The sequence below is a fragment of the Ipomoea triloba genome, chromosome 5 (genome assembly GCF_003576645.1).
Source record: "Ipomoea triloba cultivar NCNSP0323 chromosome 5, ASM357664v1".
Classification (NCBI taxonomy): domain Eukaryota; kingdom Viridiplantae; phylum Streptophyta; class Magnoliopsida; order Solanales; family Convolvulaceae; genus Ipomoea; species Ipomoea triloba.
In genome coordinates, this window is record NC_044920.1 from 10,471,483 (window position 1) to 10,479,699 (window position 8,217).

The window sequence follows — 8,217 nt, forward strand, 5'->3', positions numbered from 1 at the left end:
AGAAAAAAAATTCAAGTTAAAAAGAATATTTGAATTATTTTTTTTGAATTTTCTTTCCTGACTGCGCTAGGCAGAAATTCTGGACAGTACTAAACAGAAAATTGAGCAAACTTTAAGAATTTTCTGTGAAATATTGGTAAGGAATTTTTTGGACCAAAATCTCCAGATATCAATTTCAACAAGAGTAGGACTTCCAGAAAAAAATTCAATGGAAAATAAGGTTTGGAAGTATTTTTCACGAATTTTTGAACTTGACTGCGCCGGGAAGAAACTTTCTGGATAGTCACTGCCAAAGACTTGAATTTTTTTTTTTTTCACTTTTTTTGTGTGTTTTTTTTTTATAACAATAAGAAAATGGACAAGGAATACAAGAAAACAATCAAAGACACAATAGAGATTTTTTTTGAGGTTTTTTGTTATGGATATGCAAAAAATAAGATAGCAAAGAATTGAGAACGAAACCTAAGCTCTGATACCAAATTGATACGAATCTTCGTAAGGAGGATCCGTAACAAGGAATTATTGCCCAAGATGTTCTCAAATTCAATAGATAAGGAGTTACCTTTGGTGCACACAAGATCACCCTTGAGCCCCGATTCCACGAAGAACCAAGAAACAACCCTTAGCACGCCTCAAGTTCCTCAAGAACGCAATCTTCAAACAACTAGAGTGGGTTCTCTAGTAGTTCCCTTGATTCTATGAATTGATAGAACCACAATTCCTAAAATCTAAGGTTGGTAGAATGCGGGTTTGATTCGATAGGGCCACGAATCAAGAACACTATTCGATAGGACCACGAATAGAAGAAAGAATTCTTACACAAATGTAAAGAAGACTTAGGAAGTTTTGATTAATTCTGAAAAATGCTTGATCATCAAAGGAAATACACACCCTATTTATACACATGCTAGGGGACTCCAAATGTCATCAATAGTAAAAGTACATCAAGGAGATCAAAAGACATCAATAGTAAAAATACATCACTATCAAGGAGATTAAATGTCATAACTTGTCTAGGAAAGACCAATAGTCTTCCTAATATGCCAAAGCATGTCCATGTGCCTCAAAATCTGATTTTGGTGAATTATTTCAACCTCTTTTGTACCCTCCCAAGCAAAGCCACGAATTTGGACATCTTAGATGGTATTTATGGGCTCTTCAAAATTAGCTCTTATGCATGAAAAATGTTCTAAGTATCCACCATCATCACTTGGACTCTTTATTGGGTATTCATGAATCTTCCACCAATGTTGCACAAACCCAATGTATAATTGTCTTAAGAGTTTAGTCTTGGACCTAGTAATAGGACCAATAGGGACTCTTAATGGATCATGTGTGGGCTGGTTTGCATCAATAAACCTAGGCTCTGAATACCAAATTGATATGAACCTAGTCCAAGGTTCAAATAAAGATGGAGTATTGTCCTAAGATAGCTCCCAAAGTAAGGATAGAGATGGATCGAAATACCTTAGACCTCACAAGAAACCCTTAGTCTCGAATCCTCAAAGACTTAGAAGAATCCCATTGTAGCTTCAAGTACCTCGATGATGCAATCTTCAATCAACTAGAGTCGGATCTAGTTTCCTTCGATTCAAGAACGAGTCCACGAACCTAAATCTAAGGTTGAAGAAAGAAAGATTGATTCGAGTCCACGAATCAATTTGCTAGTTGAGTTCACGACTAGCCGCTAATTGAGTCCACAATTAGCTATAAGGTTTCTTACACAAGTGTAAAGAAAAAACTTAAGAATTTTATTGAATGAAAGTCTGTCTAAACTGATATGATTGTGCCCTATTTATAAGTATAAGGACATCATTATAATCCTAAATACAATTGGAAAAAGAGTCCTAAACCTAATCTAAAAAGCAAGTAAATATAGTCCTATTTAGAAAGGGATTTAAGGAATCCTTTCTAAATACAAACTAGTGTTTTCTCTTTCATGCCAAACAATTTAAAATAATGATGAATACAAATAATAGGGCTGATTTGAACTACCATTCAAAGAAGGAAAGGTGATCAACCCCACCAAAGCCAGCCACTCAGGAATGAATCCACAGCATCTCAAAATGGCGGTTCAAGAGTGTAAGGAGCTGCAAAAGTTAGGACTAATCACAGAATCCAAGTCCTCATGGGCATGTGAAGCATTCTATGTGAACAAGCGAGCAGAACAAGCAAGGGGAAAGTTACGACTTGTTATCAACTATCAACCCTTGAATCAATGTCTCAAAGATGTCAAATTTCCATTACCAAGGAGATCTATGATGTTCTCATATCTCCCAGGAGCCCAATGGTTTTCAAAGTTCGATCTCAAAGCAGGATTTTGGCAGATAGGAATCAAGCCAGAAGAAAGATACAAGACAGCTTTTTGTATCCCAGGATATCATCTTGAATGGAAGGTAATGCCTTTGGTCTTAAAATTGCACCCAGTGAATTCCAGAAAGTGATGACCAAAATCTTTGAGCCAATTCTTGACAAAGCCCTCATTTACATCGATGATATCTTACTATTCAGTAAGACCATGGAGGAACACATCCAGCTGATCAAACAATTCATGGAGATATGCCAAAAATTTGGAATCATGTTATCCGAAAAGAAGATGTTACTAGCCCTGCAGAAGATCCAATTTTTAGGCATGGATATTGACCAGGGAAAGTTTCAACCAGGAAGGCATATTGCTCAGGAGTTACTCAAATTTCCTGATGAAAACCTCACGAAGCAGCAAGTTCAACAATTTCTTGGTATAATTAATTATATCCGAGATTTTGTTCCCACATAGCCCCTCATGTTAGCACTCTCACCAAGATGTTGAAGAAGTCACCACCAAAATGGAGCATAGAACAAACCAAGGCAATCCGATGGATGAAGGAGCACACCAAGGAATTACCACAATTGCACATTCCAGCAGGTGAAGGACTCAGAATTCTACAAACAGATGCCAGTGATTACTATTGGGGAGCAATACTCCTACAGGAAGTCAAAGGAAAAAGGCTTGTTTGCGGCTACTCCAATGGTAGATTCAAAGATGCAGAACTTCATTACCACTCCACTTATAAAGAGATTTTAGCCGTGAAAAATGGAATTAAAAAATTTAATTTTCATTTGATCGGTTATAAGTTTCTTATTGAGTTAGACATGTCAGCTTTTCCAAAAATGTTGCAGTTCAAGAGGAAAGAAATTCCACAAGCTCAAGCTCTAAGATGGCAACAATGGTTTTCTAGATACAACTATGATGTTCGCCATATTCCAGGAAAGAAGAATGTGGTTGCAGACTTTTTATCCAGACCACAGCAAGTTCCTCAACTCCAGTTCCAGTCCAAGCTCTGTGAAGTCTATATGTTCAATGAAGGAAGTTCCAGCCAGAGCACTTCATCAAATGCAGATTTTCCACCAGACATTGATGTCAACCAGTTCCCATGGAGCCATGAATACCTTGAAGAAAGAAGAACAGATTGGGAAGTCAGATTGTTCAGATACTATGGAGGTCATATGCTACAACCATATGGTATTCACCCTAAATATCCATTTGCTAAAATCCTTATTGCTCAAGTTCAAGATTGGCCAGAAGAGTTAAATTGGATATTTTGGTATTTATGTCATGAATATCATATTTTAATGGAGTTCCACAGGCCTAGCTTAAGAAAAGAGTTAGATCTTTCTGTTGAGAAAGATTTAATAAAATTCTTAACTTGGTTTTATCCATTAAAATACTGGAAGAAGTTATGCCAAGATGGTCCAGAATTCTTCACAGTTCATCTGCATAGGGAAGTCACAGCATGGGTATCCAGATTTTTAGAAGGACATGCAGAACCATTTATGAAGATTTATGAGCAGCACATGGAATCTATCATAGTCCGAGAAGAAGACTATCCAGAATTTCAGAGGTACATTTTCGCCCAGAACAAGGTCATTCCAAAAGAAATTTGGCCCAGAAAAGGGATTCAACCAGATGTAAGACAAGATGATGAGATCTACCATGAAAGGATCAAGTCAGCAAAAAACCAGTACTACTATGAGCTACACCAGACCCAGAAGGAAGATATCTGGTCACAAGACCCTTGGAACTTTGATGATATAGATTCAGTGCTTGAAGAAGTTGAAAGGATTGAGAAAGCTTATGCTCAAAAGTCTCAAAAGAAAAGGCCAGAACACAAGAGCCAGTGGAACAAGGATGTTTGGAGAACGAAGATAAGGCAATCTGGTATGGATAGGCAAGAATGGGTTAACTACATGGGTTACCCCAGCTACTCTAGCTACTCCACAGAAAGCGACACAGCATCAGACGAAGACTCCGTAATGGATCTTCAATTTCATGGAGAATGGATGGTCATGAAGACAAAGCAACCAGATTGGAACCCACAAAACTGGAAAGGAAAGAGATTCATGAGTGAAGGATAAGATTTGATCTTATCTCTCCAGCAAAGCCCCAGCAAAGCAAATCTCATCTGCAACAAAAATCTTATCTTCAAAGATAAGATCCCCGTCCTGACAGGGTCATGTCAGCGGTATGAATTATTAGACAACTTTATTAAAAGGTAGCTTTACTTTATGTCAAGAAGGCCATCACACTTTGTCGGCCACATGTATTGTAATAATTGTAAACAGCTGTATTGTATTTCGAGAACCATCCTTGATCCCTATAAAAGGAGGTTCAGTTTGCTTTGTAACATATCGCAGTTTGAAATATAAAATTTCTCAGTTTGCAAAATATCATGAGTTCCTAAGTTTTTCAGTTGAAGGTTTTGAATAGATTTATGGTTATGTTCCTGCTAAGTCTCAAGTAATCTCTAACATGTAGAGAAGTTAGGAAGTGGTTCGAGAGTCTTGTTGTCATGCCCCGGAGAGGCTTTTAGTTTTCTCTCACCTTTGGTCCTAATTCTCCACTGCTTTTAGAGACTCCCCGATTTGGCACCTCCCAACCTAAGGTTCATAGCAAAGAAGTCTTGGACGGTAAACGCTTTCATCTCGGCTTCAACTTTCTCACCCTTAAGATCCGCATCAAGCCTTAATCCTAGGCATAACTCCGTTACCAACGGTCCTATAAAAACGGATTGAACATTGGTCTTATTTTGAGAGGCAAGCCACTTCTTCACATGGGCTACAATGTTGACATCCGCTTCCATACTCCACATGTAAAAAAAATCTTGCCGGTAGGCCTTGTTCAAATTTATTTTCCTTCCCGACAAGTTGATTGCTAATTTAAGTCGGATTGCCTTGAAATGATTCATTCGGATCTTTCTTGCCTTCAAATTGCTAGTGTTATACTCCGCATCATTCGTAATATGGCCCCAATATGTCGCGTCATCTCTATCGGAATCAAACTCCACATGGTACTTCCGAAAGTAAGGCATGCTCATCTCATCACGGGTATGTAACCCAAGTATCAAACCTAGCTCATCAACGGAGTGATTATATCTCTTCCCGAAAAGCACATAAGAAATGGATTTCTTGGCATCGTTTGGCTCTTTCTTTATGTTCAAGGAAGCAAGAAACTCATAGGTAACCGGAGTATATGTCGGCCCTCTCCAATCAAATACTTTGCTCCATTGCGGGTGTCTTAGCAACAGATTTACCATGTCTTCGCAACGAAATTCCCTTAGCACAGTCGGATCAAAGTATTTCTCTCCAACTAAATTCTTTGACTTAAACACATCCACAAGCGCCAATTGTTCATGAGTTAAGCCTCGGAGGACCCGGTGGAGGTGGTGGTTGTTCTCTAGCCCTTGTTCGGCTTGTGCTTGCTTCCTTATAATTTCTTTTATTGGCTTGATCTTTGGTTCTTCCCATTTCCTAAAAAAAGCGGTAAACTGCATGGAAAATAGGGAAATGTAATTCTTAACCCCACGCATAGGGAACCTAATGTTTTAGTGGGACACATCTCACACAAACGTCTTTCAATCATTGATTTTTTTCTTCAAATCTCTTCCTTTCTTTGGCTTTGGAGTGGTGGATTCCTTCATTGGCCTGCATATGATGATGGACGGAATTGGTTAGCCAATTGTGCTTGGAGCTCCTCAATCATTCTCGTGGTTTGCTCCACCGCATATCTAATCCGTGCAATTCTTAATCTTGCCTAGTGCCAATGGCTTATAGAAACGCCATTTGTTATTGTTGCAATTGCTCATGAAAGGTTCTCGTAGATTCACTATCCATCATCACGGGTCCACCATGTTGAACGCCATCTCCACCTTGTTGTTGTTCCTCTTCATTTCCTTCATAATCTTCTTCCTTTTCTTCCTCTTCTTCCTCTTCCTTATCACCTCCCAACCTAAGGTTCATAGCAAAGAAGTCTTGGACGGTAAATGCTTTCATCTCCGCTTCAACTTTCTCACCCTTAACATCCGCATCAAGCCTTAATCCTAGGCATAACTCCGTTACCAACGGTCCTATAAAAACGGATTGGAAATTGGGCTTATGTTGAGAGGCAAGCCACTTCTTCACATGGGCTCCAATGTTGACATCCGCTTCCTTCTCCATACTCCACATGTAAAAGAAATCTTGCCGGTTGGCCTTGTTCAAGTTTGTTTTCCTTCCCGACAAGTTGATTGCTAAATTAAGTCGGATTGCCTTGAGATGATTCATTCAGATCTTTCTTGCCTTCAAATTGCAAGTGTTATACTCCGCATCATTCGTAATATGGCCCCAATATGTCGCGTCATCTCTATCGGAATCAAACTCCACATGGTACCTCCGAATAAGGCATGCTCATCTCATCACGGGTATGTAACCCAAGTATCAAAGCTAGCTCATCAACGGAGTGATTATATCTATTCCCGAAAAGCACATAAGAAATGGATTTCTTGGCATTGTTTGGCTCTTTCTTTATGTCCAAGGAAGCAACAAACTCATAGGTAACCGGAGTATATGTCGGCCCTCTCCAATCGAAAACTTTGCTCAAAGTATTTCTCTCCAACTAAATTTTTTGACTTATACACATCCACAAGCGCCAATTGTTCATGAGTTAAGCCTCGGAGGACCCTTGTTCCTATTGCATAGGATCAACTTGTGGTGGTGGAGGTGGTGGTTGTGCTCTAGCCCTTGTTCGGCTTGTGCTTGCTTCCTCATAATTCCTTTTCTTGGCTTGCTCTTTGGTTCTTCCCGTTTCCTAAAAAAAGCGGTAAACTGCATGGAAAATAGGGAAATGTATGTCTTAACCCCACGCATAGGGAACCTAATGTTTTAGTGGGACACATCTCACACAAACATCTTTCAATCATTGATTTTTTTTTCTTCAAATATCTTCCTTTCTTTGGCTTTGGAGTGGTGGATTCCTTCATTGGCCTCCATATGATAGTGGATGGAATTGGTTAGCCAATTGTGCTTGGAGCTCCTCAATCATTCTCGTGGTATGCTCCACTTCATATCTAATCCGTGCAATTCTTCATCTTGCCTAGTGCCTATGGGTTATAGAAACGCCATTTGTTATTGGTGCACTTGCTTATGAAAGGCTCTCGTGGATTCACTAACCATCATCACGGGTCCACCATGTTGAACACCCTCTCCACCTTGACGATAAACGCTTTCATCTCGGCTTCAACTTTCTCACCCTTAAGATCCGCATCAAGCCTCCTCAATCATTCTCGTGGTATGCTCCCTTCATATCTAATCCGTGCAATTCTCATCTTGCCTAGTGCCTATGGGTTATAGAAACGCCATTTGTTATTGGTGCACTTGCTTATGAAAGGCTCTCGTGGATTCACTAACCATCATCACGGGTCCACCATGTTGAACACCCTCTCCACCTTGTTGTTGTTCATCTTCATTTCCTTCATAATCTTCTTCCTCTTCTTCTTCCTATCACCAATTAGCGGGCATCATCACCTCCCAACCTAAGGTTCATAGCAAAGAAGTCTTGGACGGTAAACGCTTTCATCTCGGCTTCAACTTTCTCACCCTTAAGATCCGCATCAAGCCTTAATCCTAGGCATAACTCCGTTACCAACGGTCCTATAAAAACGGATTGAACATTGGTCTTATTTTGAGAGGCAAGCCACTTCTTCACATGGGCTACAATGTTGACATCCGCTTCCTTCTCCATACTCCACATGTAAAAAAAATCTTGCCAGTAGGCCTTGTTCAAATTTATTTTCCTTCCCGACAAGTTGATTGCTAATTTAAGTCGGATTGCCTTGAGATGATTAATTCGGATCTTTCTTGCCTTCAACAAAGGCATGCTTATTGGAACCATGTTCATCATCAGCAGCACGTGTCGGATCAAGG